General features: G+C 60.8%; 1 non-coding gene across 1 annotated transcript; it reads right to left on the bottom strand.

Annotated features, from left to right (window-relative positions):
* Positions 1-8,732: 8,732 nt before the first annotated feature.
* On the bottom strand, positions 8,733-8,851 carry LOC148058522 (5S ribosomal RNA). Its single transcript, XR_015709744.1, has one exon. It is a non-coding gene; the product is annotated as a 5S ribosomal RNA (ribosomal RNA).
* Positions 8,852-12,500: the final 3,649 nt, after the last annotated feature.

Genomic DNA, 12,500 nt, shown 5'->3' with positions numbered 1-12,500 from the left:
CTCCTGTTATGGTGCCTCCCTATTAACCTCTAGGTGGTTGCGCTCGTGACATCAAAAAGACCACTTTTTGAGGAGCAGTCACACTCGGAAAAAATTTCTTTCGTCAGGCAAAAGAACCAGAGTTCTCCGCGGCCATCCACTCCAACCTTGTCCGACTTTGAGGCACCAGGCTCGGCCACCCTCCGAGCCTTTTCCTTCCCTCTCCTGTTATGGTGCCTCCCTATTAACCTCTAGGTGGTTGCGCTCGTGACATCAAAAAGACCACTTTTTGAAGAGCAGTCACACTCGGAAAAAATTTCTTTCGTCAGGCAAAAGAACCAGAGTTCTCCGCGGCCATCCACTCCAACCTTGTCCGACTTTGAGGCACCAGGCTCGGCCACCCTCCGAGCCTTTTCCTTCCCTCTCCTGTTATGGTGCCTCCCTATTAACCTCTAGGTGGTTGCGCTCGTGACATCAAAAAGACCACTTTTTGAGGAGCAGTCACACTCGGAAAAAATTTCTTTCGTCAGGCAAAAGAACCAGAGTTCTCCGCGGCCATCCACTCCAACCTTGTCCGACTTTGAGGCACCAGGCTCGGCCACCCTCCGAGCCTTTTCCTTCCCTCTCCTGTTATGGTGCCTCCCTATTAACCTCTAGGTGGTTGCGCTCGTGACATCAAAAAGACCACTTTTTGCAGAGCAGTCACACTCGGAAAAAATTTCTTTCGTCAGGCAAAAGAACCAGAGTTCTCCGCGGCCATCCACTCCAACCTTGTCCGACTTTGAGGCACCAGGCTCGGCCACCCTCCGAGCCTTTTCCTTCCCTCTCCTGTTATGGTGCCTCCCTATTAACCTCTAGGTGGTTGCGCTCGTGACATCAAAAAGACCACTTTTTGAGGAGCAGTCACACTCGGAAAAAATTTCTTTCGTCAGGCAAAAGAACCAGAGTTCTCCGCGGCCATCCACTCCAACCTTGTCCGACTTTGAGGCACCAGGCTCGGCCACCCTCCGAGCCTTTTCCTTCCCTCTCCTGTTATGGTGCCTCCCTATTAACCTCTAGGTGGTTGCGCTCGTGACATCAAAAAGACCACTTTTTGAGGAGCAGTCACACTCGGAAAAAATTTCTTTCGTCAGGCAAAAGAACCAGAGTTCTCCGCGGCCATCCACTCCAACCTTGTCCGACTTTGAGGCACCAGGCTCGGCCACCCTCCGAGCCTTTTCCTTCCCTCTCCTGTTATGGTGCCTCCCTATTAACCTCTAGGTGGTTGCGCTCGTGACATCAAAAAGACCACTTTTTGAGGAGCAGTCACACTCGGAAAAAATTTCTTTCGTCAGGCAAAAGAACCAGAGTTCTCCGCGGCCATCCACTCCAACCTTGTCCGACTTTGAGGCACCAGGCTCGGCCACCCTCCGAGCCTTTTCCTTCCCTCTCCTGTTATGGTGCCTCCCTATTAACCTCTAGGTGGTTGCGCTCGTGACATCAAAAAGACCACTTTTTGCAGAGCAGTCACACTCGGAAAAAATTTCTTTCGTCAGGCAAAAGAACCAGAGTTCTCCGCGGCCATCCACTCCAACCTTGTCCGATTTTGAGGCACCAGGCTCGGCCACCCTCCGAGCCTTTTCACTCCCTCTCCTGTTATGGTGCCTCCCTATTAACCTCTAGGTGGTTGCGCTCGTGACATCAAAAAGACCACTTTTTGAGGAGCAGTCACACTCGGAAAAAATTTCTTTCGTCAGGCAAAAGAACCAGAGTTCTCCGCGGCCATCCACTCCAACCTTGTCCGACTTTGAGGCACCAGGCTCGGCCACCCTCCGAGCCTTTTCACTCCCTCTCCTGTTATGGTGCCTCCCTATTAACCTCTAGGTGGTTGCGCTCGTGACATCAAAAAGACCACTTTTTGCAGAGCAGTCACACTCGGAAAAAATTTCTTTCGTCAGGCAAAAGAACCAGAGTTTTCAGCGGTCATCCACTCCAACCTTGTCCGATTTTGAGGCACCAGGCTCGGCCACCCTCCGAGCCTTTTCACTCCCTCTCCTGTTATGGTGCCTCCCTATTAACCTCTAGGTGGTTGCGCTCGTGACATCAAAAAGACCACTTTTTGCAGAGCAGTCACACTCGGAAAAAATTTCTTTCGTCAGGCAAAAGAACCAGAGTTCTCAGCGGTCATCCACTCCAACCTTGTCCGACTTTGAGGCACCAGGCTCGGCCACCCTCCGAGCCTTTTCACTCCCTCTCCTGTTATGGTGCCTCCCTATTAACCTCTAGGTGGTTGCGCTCGTGACATCAAAAAGACCACTTTTTGCAGAGCAGTCACACTCGGAAAAAATTTCTTTCGTCTGGCAAAAGAACCAGAGTTTTCAGCGGTCATCCACTCCAACCTTGTCCGATTTTGAGGCACCAGGCTCGGCCACCGTCCGAGCCTTTTCACTCCCTCTCCTGTTATGGTGCCTCCCTATTAACCTCTAGGTGGTTGCGCTCGTGACATCAAAAAGACCACTTTTTGCAGAGCAGTCACACTCGGAAAAAATTTCTTTCGTCTGGCAAAAGAACCAGAGTGTTCAGCGGTCATCCACTCCAACCTTGTCCGATTTTGAGGCACCAGGCTCGGCCACCCTCCGAGCCTTTTCACTCCCTCTCCTGTTATGGTGCCTCCCTATTAACCTCTAGGTGGTTGCGCTCGTGACATCAAAAAGACCACTTTTTTCAGAGCAGTCACACTCGGGAAAAATTTCTTTCGTCTGGCAAAAGAACCAGAGTTTTCAGCGGTCATCCACTCCAACCTTGTCCGATTTTGAGGCACCAGGCTCGGCCACCCTCCGAGCCTTTTCACTCCCTCTCCTGTTATGGTGCCTCCCTATTAACCTCTAGGTGGTTGCGCTCGTGACATCAAAAATACCACTTTTTGCAGAGCAGTCACACTCGGAAAAAATTTCTTTCGTCTGGCAAAAGAACCAGAGTTTTCAGCGGTCATCCACTCCAACCTTGTCCGATTTTGAGGCACCAGGCTCGGCCACCCTCCGAGCCTTTTCACTCCCTCTCCTGTTATGGTGCCTCCCTATTAACCTCTAGGTGGTTGCGCTCGTGACATCAAAAAGACCACTTTTTGCAGAGCAGTCACACTCGGGAAAAATTTCTTTCGTCTGGCAAAAGAACCAGAGTTTTCAGCGGTCATCCACTCCAACCTTGTCCGATTTTGAGGCACCAGGCTCGGCCACCGTCCGAGCCTTTTCACTCCCTCTCCTGTTATGGTGCCTCCCTATTAACCTCTAGGTGGTTGCGCTCGTGACATCAAAAAGACCACTTTTTTCAGAGCAGTCACACTCGGGAAAAATTTCTTTCGTCTGGCAAAAGAACCAGAGTTATCAGCGGTCATCCACTCCAACCTTGTCCGACGTTGAGGCACCGATGTCGGCCAAGTTCTGAGCGTTCCACCGCCGAATGCCACTGGTCCTCAACACAGCGGACTTCCAATCCAACCTTGTCCGACTTTGAGGCACCGAAGTCGGCCTCAGCCCGAGCCTTCCCCCGCCGACCTCACTGGAGCCCGCCATCCAGGGACCGGCGGAGGTCGCCCGCATGACCGCGGCAAAGTGTCTCAAAGTCGGGCACGACCGCTCGAGTCACCCGCCAACCCGGTCCGGGGCACCTCCAGGGACCGGCGGAGGTCGCCCGCATGACCGCGGCAAAGTGTCTCAAAGTCGGGCATGACCGCTCGAGTCACCCGCCAACCCGGTCCGGGGCACCTCCAGGGACCGGCGGAGGACGCCCGCATGACCGCGACAAAGTGTCTCAAAGTCGGGCACGACCGCTCGAGTCACCCGCCAACCCGGTCCGGGGCACCTCCAGGGACCGGCGGAGGACGCCCGCATGACCGCGACAAAGTGTCTCAAAGTCGGGCACGACCGCTCGAGTCACCCGCCAACCCGGTCCGGGGCACCTCCAGGGACCGGCGGAGGACGCCCGCATGACCGCGACAAAGTGTCTCAAAGTCGGGCACGACCGCTCGAGTCACCCGCCAACCCGGTCCGGGGCACCTCCAGGGACCGGCGGAGGACGCCCGCATGACCGCGACAAAGTGTCTCAAAGTCGGGCAGGACCGCTCGAGTCACCCGCCAACCCGGTCCGGGGCACCTCCAGGGACCGGCGGAGGACGCCCGCATGACCGCGACAAAGTGTCTCAAAGTCGGGCACGACCGCTCGAGTCACCCGCCAACCCGGTCCGGGGCACCTCCAGGGACCGGCGGAGGACGCCCGCATGACCGCGACAAAGTGTCTCAAAGTCGGTCATGACCGTTCGAGTCACCCGCCAACCCGGTCCGGGGCACCTCCAGGGACCGGCGGAGGAGGCCCGCATGACCGCGACAAAGTGTCTCAAAGTCGGGCACAACCGCTCGAGTCACCCGCCAACCCGGTCCGGGGCACCTCCAGGGACCGGCGGAGGACGCCCGCATGACCGCGACAAAGTGTCTCAAAGTCGGGCACGACCGCTCGAGTCACCCGCCAACCCGGTCCGGGGCACCTCCAGGGACCGGCGGAGGACGCCCGCATGACCGCGACAAAGTGTCTCAAAGTCGGGCATGACCGCTCGAGTCACCCGCCAACCCGGTCCGGGGCACCTCCAGGGACCGGCGGAGGACGCCCGCATGACCGCGACAAAGTGTCTCAAAGTCGGGCATGACTGCTCGAGTCACCCGCCAACCCGGTCCGGGGCACCTCCAGGGACCGGCGGAGGACGCCCGCATGACCGCGACAAAGTGTCTCAAAGTCGGGCACGACCGCTCGAGTCACCCGCCAACCCGGTCCGGGGCACCTCCAGGGACCGGCGGAGGACGCCCGCATGACCGCGACAAAGTGTCTCAAAGTCGGGCACGACCGCTCGAGTCACCCGCCAACCCGGTCCGGGGCACCTCCAGGGACCGGCGGAGGTCGCCCGCATGACCGCGACAAAGTGTCTCAAAGTCGGGCATGACCGCTCGAGTCACCCGCCAACCCGGTCCGGGGCACCTCCGGGGACCGGCGGAGGACGCCCGCATGACCGCGACAAAGGGTCTCAAAGTCGGGCAGGACCGCTCGAGTCACCCGCCAACCCGGTCCGGGGCACCTCCGGGGAGCAGTGGAGGTCGCTCGCATGACCGCGACAAAGTGTCTCAAAGTCGGGCATGACCGCTCGAGTCGCCCGCCATCCCGGTCCGGAGCTCAACACTTTGTCGTTTTTTCCACTCCCTCCCCATTAACCTCTAGGTGGTTGCGCTCGTGACATCAAAAAGACCACTTTTTGCAGAGCAGTCACACTCGGAAAAAATTCGTTTCGTCTGGCAAAAGAACCAGAGTTCTCAGCGGGCTTCCAGTCCAACCTTGTCCGATTTTGAGGCACCAGGCTCGGCCACAGTCCGAGCCCATTCACTCCCTCCCCTGTTGTACTCGCTCCCTATTAACCTCTAGGTGGTTGCGCTCGTGACATCAAAAAGACCACTTTTTGAGGAGCAGTCACACTTAGGAAAAATCCGTTTGCGCTCACACCATCCCTCCCCATTAACCTCTAGGTGGTTGCGCTCGTGACATCAAAAAGACCACTTTTTGAGGAGCAGTCACACTTAGGAAAAATCCGTTTGCGCTCACACCATCCCTCCCCATTAACCTCTAGGTGGTTGCGCTCGTGACATCAAAAAGACCACTTTTTGAGGAGCAGTCAGACACCGAGGTTTTCTGGATTTATGTCCGTTTTCCTGGTTCTCTGACTCGGGCACCTTGTGACCGACATCCCCCCCTTCCCTGGTTCTATTTTGCCGATACTTTGGTGAGTTTTCTACCCGCAAACCAAGCCCCCCAAGCCCGCCGCCTGGTGGGGGAGCATGCCGCCTGGCCCGGTTCTATTTTAGGTCACTTTGGTGAGTTTTCTACCCGCAAACCAAGCCCCCCAAGCCCGCCGCCTGGTGGGGGAAGAGGCCCCCTGGTCCCGGTTCTATTTTAGGACACTTTGGTGAGTTTTCTACCCGCAAACCAAGCCCCCCAAGCCCGCCGCCTGGTGGGGGAAGATGCCCCCTGGTCCCGGTTCTATTTTAGGACACTTTGGTGAGTTTTCTACCCGCAAACCAAGCCCCCCAAGCCCGCCGCCTGGTGGGGGAAGATGCCCCCTGGTCCCGGTTCTATTTTAGGACACTTTGGTGAGTTTTCTACCCGCAAACCAAGCCCCCCAAGCCCGCCGCCTGGTGGGGGAACATGCCCCCTGGTCCCGGTTCTATTTTAGGACACTTTGGTGAGTTTTCTACCCGCAAACCAAGCCCCCCAAGCCCGCCGCCTGGTGGGGGAACATGCCGCCTAGCCCGGTTCTATTTTAGGTCACTTTGGTGAGTTTTCTACCCGCAAACCAAGCCCCCCAAGCCCGCCGCCTGGTGGGGGAAGAGGCCCCCTGGTCCCGGTTCTATTTTAGGACACTTTGGTGAGTTTTCTACCCGCAAACCAAGCCCCCCAAGCCCGCCGCCTGGTGGGGGAACATGCCCCCTGGTCCTGGTTCTATTTTAGGACACTTTGGTGAGTTTTCTACCCGCAAACCAAGCCCCCCAAGCCCGCCGCCTGGTGGGGGAGCATGCCCCCTGGTCCCGGTTCTATTTTAGGACACTTTGGTGAGTTTTCTACCCGGAAACCAAGCCCCCCAAGCCCGCCACCTGGTGGGGGAAGAGGCCCCCTGGTCCCGGTTCTATTTTAGGACACTTTGGTGAGTTTTCTACCCACACTGCAGGTCCCCAAATGCCGCCATCTGGTGGGGGAACATGCCGCCTGCACCGGTTCTATTTTAAGTCACTTTGGTGAGTTTTCTGCCCACACTACGGGTCCCCAAATGCCGCCATCTGGTGGGGGAACATGCCGCCTGCACCGGTTCTATTTTAAGTCACTTTGGTGCGTTTTCTGCCCACACTACGGCTCCCCAAATGCCGCCATCTGGTGGGGGAACATGCCGCCTGCACCGGTTCTATTTTAAGTCACTTTGGTGAGTTTTCTGCCCACACTACGGGTCCCCAAATGCCGCCATCTGGTGGGGGAACATGCCGCCTGCACCGGTTCTATTTTAAGTCACTTTGGTGAGTTTTCTGCCCACACTACGGCTCCCCAAATGCCGCCATCTGGTGGGGGAACATGCCGCCTGCACCGGTTCTATTTTAAGTCACTTTGGTGAGTTTTCTGCCCACACTACGGCTCCCCAAATGCCGCCATCTGGTGGGGGAACATGCCGCCTGCACCGGTTCTATTTTAAGTCACTTTGGTGAGTTTTCTACCCACACTACGGGTCCCCAAATGCCGCCATCTGGTGGGGGAACATGCCGCCTGCACCGGTTCTATTTTAAGTCACTTTGGTGAGTTTTCTACCCACACTACGGGTCCCCAAATGCCGCCATCTGGTGGGGGAACATGCCGCCTGCACCGGTTCTATTTTAAGTCACTTTGGTGAGTTTTCTGCCCACACTACGGGTCCCCAAATGCCGCCATCTGGTGGGGGAACATGCCGCCTGCACCGGTTCTATTTTAAGTCACTTTGGTGAGTTTTCTGCCCACACTACGGGTCCCCAAATGCCGCCACCTGGTGGGGGAACTGCCGCCTAGTCCCGGTTCTATTTTAGGTCACTTTTCTCACTTTCTGACCCACAAATAATGCCCCAAATGCCGCCGCCTGGTGGGGGGAACTGCCGCCTAGTCCCGGTTCTATTTTAGGTCACTTTTCTCACTTTCTGACCCACAAATAATGCCCCAAATGCCGCCGCCTGGTGGGGGGAACTGCCGCCTAGTCCCGGTTCTATTTTAGGTCACTTTTCTCACTTTCTGACCCACAAATAATGCCCCAAATGCCGCCGCCTGGTGGGGGGAACTGCCGCCTAGTCCCGGTTCTATTTTAGGTCACTTTTCTCACTTTCTGACCCACAAATAATGCCCCAAATGCCGCCGCCTGGTGGGGGGAACTGCCGCCTAGTCCCGGTTCTATTTTAGGTCACTTTTCTCACTTTCTGACCCACAAATAATGCCCCAAATGCCGCCGCCTGGTGGGGGGAACTGCCGCCTAGTCCCGGTTCTATTTTAGGTCACTTTTCTCACTTTCTGACCCACAAATAATGCCCCAAATGCCGCCGCCTGGTGGGGGGAACTGCCGCCTAGTCCCGGTTCTATTTTAGGTCACTTTTCTCACTTTCTGACCCACAAATAATGCCCCAAATGCCGCCGCCTGGTGGGGGGAACTGCCGCCTAGTCCCGGTTCTATTTTAGGTCACTTTTCTCACTTTCTGACCCACAAATAATGCCCCAAATGCCGCCGCCTGGTGGGGGGAACTGCCGCCTAGTCCCGGTTCTATTTTAGGTCACTTTTCTCACTTTCTGACCCACAAATAATGCCCCAAATGCCGCCGCCTGGTGGGGGGAACTGCCGCCTAGTCCCGGTTCTATTTTAGGTCACTTTTCTCACTTTCTGACCCACAAATAATGCCCCAAATGCCGCCGCCTGGTGGGGGGAACTGCCGCCTAGTCCCGGTTCTATTTTAGGTCACTTTTCTCACTTTCTGACCCACAAATAATGCCCCAAATGCCGCCGCCTGGTGGGGGGAACTGCCGCCTAGTCCCGGTTCTATTTTAGGTCACTTTTCTCACTTTCTTACCCACAAATAATGCCCCAAATGCCGCCGCCTGGTGGGGGGAACTGCCGCCTAGTCCCGGTTCTATTTTAGGTCACTTTTCTCACTTTTCTACCCACAAATAATGGCAAAAAAAAATGCTTACAGCACCCAGTATTCCCAGGCGGTCTCCCATCCAAGTACTAACTGGGCCCGACCCTGCTTGGCTTCCGAGATCAGACGAGATCGGGCTCATTCAGGGTGGTGTGGCCGTAAGCGAGGGAAGCGCTTGTGAAATGCCCCAAAGTGTTGAAAATGTTCCCCAGGCCCCTGGTTCCCCATCCCCGCAGGAGGAGGCTCCCCAGGCCCCCTGGTTCCCCATCCCCGCAGGAGGAGGCTCCCCAGGCCCCCTGGTGCAGGAGGAGGCTCCCCAGGCCCCTGGTTCCCCATCCCCGCAGGAGGAGGCTCCCCAGGCCCCCTGGTTCCCCATCCCCGCAGGAGGAGGCTCCCCAGGCCCCATGGTTCCCCATCACCGCAGGAGGAGGCTCCCCAGGCCCCCTGGTTCCCCATCCCCGCAGGAGGAGGCTCCCCAGGCCCCCTGGTGCAGGAGGAGGCTCCCCAGGCCCCCTGGTTCCCCATCCCCGCAGGAGGAGGCTCCCCAGGCCCCCTGGTTCTCCATGCCCGCAGGAGGAGGCTCCCCAGGCCCCTGGTTCCCCATCCCCGCAGGAGGAGGCTCCCCAGGCCCCCTGGTTCTCCATGCCCGCAGGAGGAGGCTCCCCAGGCCCCCTGGTTCTCCATCCCCGCAGGAGGAGGCTCCCCAGGCCCCCTGGTTCTCCATCCCCGCAGGAGGAGGCTCCCCAGGCCCCCATGTTCTCCATGCCCGCAGGAGGAGGCTCCCCAGGCCCCTTGGTTCTCCATCCCCGCAGGAGTAGGCTCCCCAGGCGCCCTGGTTCTCCATCCCCGCAGGAGGAGGCTCCCCAGGCCCCCTGGTTCTCCATCCCCGCAGGAGGAGGCTCCCCAGGCCCCATGGTTCCCCATCACCGCAGGAGGAGGCTCCCCAGGCCCCCTGGTTCCCCATCCCCGCAGGAGGAGGCTCCCCAGGCCCCCTGGTTCTCCATCCCCGCAGGAGGAGGCTCCCCAGGCCCCCATGTTCTCCATGCCCGCAGGAGGAGGCTCCCCAGGCCCCTTGGTTCTCCATCCCCGCAGGAGGAGGCTCCCCAGGCCCCTGGTTCTCCATCCCCGCAGGAGGAGGCTCCCCAGGCGCCCTGGTTCTCCATCCCCGCAGGAGGAGGCTCCCCAGGCCCCCTGGTTCTCCATGCCCGCAGGAGGAGGCTCCCCAGGCCCCCTGGTTCTCCATCCCCGCAGGAGGAGGCTCCCCAGGCCCCCTGGTTCCCCATCCCCGCAGGAGGAGGCTCCCCAGGCCCCCTGGTTCTCCATGCCCGCAGGAGGAGGCTCCCCAGGCCCCCTGGTTCTCCATCCCCGCAGGAGGAGGCTCCCCAGGCCCCCATGTTCTCCATGCCCGCAGGAGGAGGCTCCCCAGGCCCCTTGGTTCTCCATCCCCGCAGGAGGAGGCTCCCCAGGCCCCTGGTTCCCCATCCCCGCAGGAGGAGGCTCCCCAGGCCCCCTGGTTCTCCATGCCCGCAGGAGGAGGCTCCCCAGGCCCCCTGGTTCTCCATGCCCGCAGGAGGAGGCTCCCCAGGCCCCCTGGTTCTCCATCCCCGCAGGAGGAGGCTCCCCAGGCCCCTGGTTCTCCATGCCCGCAGGAGGAGGCTCCCCAGGCCCCCTGGTTCTCCATGACCGCAGGAGGAGGCTCCCCAGGCCCCCTGGTTCTCCATCCCCGCAGGAGGAGGCTCCCCAGGCCCCCTGGTTCCCCATCCCCGCAGGAGGAGGCTCCCCAGGCCCCCTGGTTCCCCATCCCCGCAGGAGGAGGCTCCCCAGGCGCCCTGGTTCTCCATCCCCGCAGGAGGAGGCTCCCCAGGCCCCCTGGTTCTCCATGCCCGCAGGAGGAGGCTCCCCAGGCCCCCTGGTTCTCCATCCCCGCAGGAGGAGGCTCCCCAGGCCCCCTGGTTCCCCATCCCCGCAGGAGGAGGCTCCCCAGGCCCCCTGGTTCTCCATCCCCGCAGGAGGAGGCTCCCCAGGCCCCCATGTTCTCCATGCCCGCAGGAGGAGGCTCCCCAGGCCCCTTGGTTCCCCATCCCCGCAGGAGGAGGCTCCCCAGGCCCCTGGTTCTCCATCCCCGCAGGAGGAGGCTCCCCAGGCGCCCTGGTTCTCCATCCCCGCAGGAGGAGGCTCCCCAGGCCCCCTGGTTCTCCATGCCCGCAGGAGGAGGCTCCCCAGGCCCCCTGGTTCTCCATCCCCGCAGGAGGAGGCTCCCCAGGCCCCCTGGTTCCCCATCCCCGCAGGAGGAGGCTCCCCAGGCCCCCTGGTTCTCCATGCCCGCAGGAGGAGGCTCCCCAGGCCCCCTGGTTCTCCATCCCCGCAGGAGGAGGCTCCCCAGGCCCCCATGTTCTCCATGCCCGCAGGAGGAGGCTCCCCAGGCCCCTTGGTTCTCCATCCCCGCAGGAGGAGGCTCCCCAGGCCCCTGGTTCCCCATCCCCGCAGGAGGAGGCTCCCCAGGCCCCCTGGTTCTCCATGCCCGCAGGAGGAGGCTCCCCAGGCCCCCTGGTTCTCCATGCCCGCAGGAGGAGGCTCCCCAGGCCCCCTGGTTCTCCATCCCCGCAGGAGGAGGCTCCCCAGGCCCCTGGTTCTCCATGCCCGCAGGAGGAGGCTCCCCAGGCCCCCTGGTTCTCCATGACCGCAGGAGGAGGCTCCCCAGGCCCCCTGGTTCTCCATCCCCGCAGGAGGAGGCTCCCCAGGCCCCCTGGTTCCCCATCCCCGCAGGAGGAGGCTCCCCAGGCCCCCTGGTTCCCCATCCCCGCAGGAGGAGGCTCCCCAGGCGCCCTGGTTCTCCATCCCCGCAGGAGGAGGCTCCCCAGGCCCCCTGGTTCTCCATGCCCGCAGGAGGAGGCTCCCCAGGCCCCCTGGTTCTCCATCCCCGCAGGAGGAGGCTCCCCAGGCCCCCTGGTTCCCCATCCCCGCAGGAGGAGGCTCCCCAGGCCCCCTGGTTCTCCATGCCCGCAGGAGGAGGCTCCCCAGGCCCCCTGGTTCTCCATCCCCGCAGGAGGAGGCTCCCCAGGCCCCCATGTTCTCCATGCCCGCAGGAGGAGGCTCCCCAGGCCCCTTGGTTCTCCATCCCCGCAGGAGGAGGCTCCCCAGGCCCCTGGTTCCCCATCCCCGCAGGAGGAGGCTCCCCAGGCCCCCTGGTTCTCCATGCCCGCAGGAGGAGGCTCCCCAGGCCCCCTGGTTCTCCATGCCCGCAGGAGGAGGCTCCCCAGGCCCCCTGGTTCTCCATCCCCGCAGGAGGAGGCTCCCCAGGCCCCTGGTTCTCCATGCCCGCAGGAGGAGGCTCCCCAGGCCCCCTGGTTCTCCATGACCGCAGGAGGAGGCTCCCCAGGCCCCCTGGTTCTCCATCCCCGCAGGAGGAGGCTCCCCAGGCCCCCTGGTTCCCCATCCCCGCAGGAGGAGGCTCCCCAGGCCCCCTGGTTCCCCATCCCCGCAGGAGGAGGCTCCCCAGGCCCCCTGGTTCTCCATCCCCGCAGGAGGAGGCCCCCCAGGCCCCTGGTTCCCCATCCCCGCAGGAGGAGGCTCCCCAGGCCCCCTGGTTCTCCATGCCCGCAGGAGGAGGCTCCCCAGGCCCCTGGTTGGGAGAGGGGGAAAAAGAGCAAAGTGTTTAAAAATGCCCCAAAGTGTTGAAAATGTTCCCCAGGCCCCTGGTTCCCCATCCCCGCAGGAGGAGGCTCCCCAGGCCCCCTGGTTGGGAGAGGGGGAAAAAGAGCAAAGTGTTTAAAAATGCCCCAAAGTGTTGAAAATGTTCCCCAGGCCCCTGGT

The sequence above is a fragment of the Callionymus lyra genome, unplaced genomic scaffold (assembly GCF_982586985.1).
Source record: "Callionymus lyra unplaced genomic scaffold, fCalLyr1.hap1.1 HAP1_SCAFFOLD_73, whole genome shotgun sequence".
NCBI lineage: Eukaryota > Metazoa > Chordata > Actinopteri > Syngnathiformes > Callionymidae > Callionymus > Callionymus lyra.
This window is presented reverse-complemented; position numbering and strand designations above follow the sequence as displayed.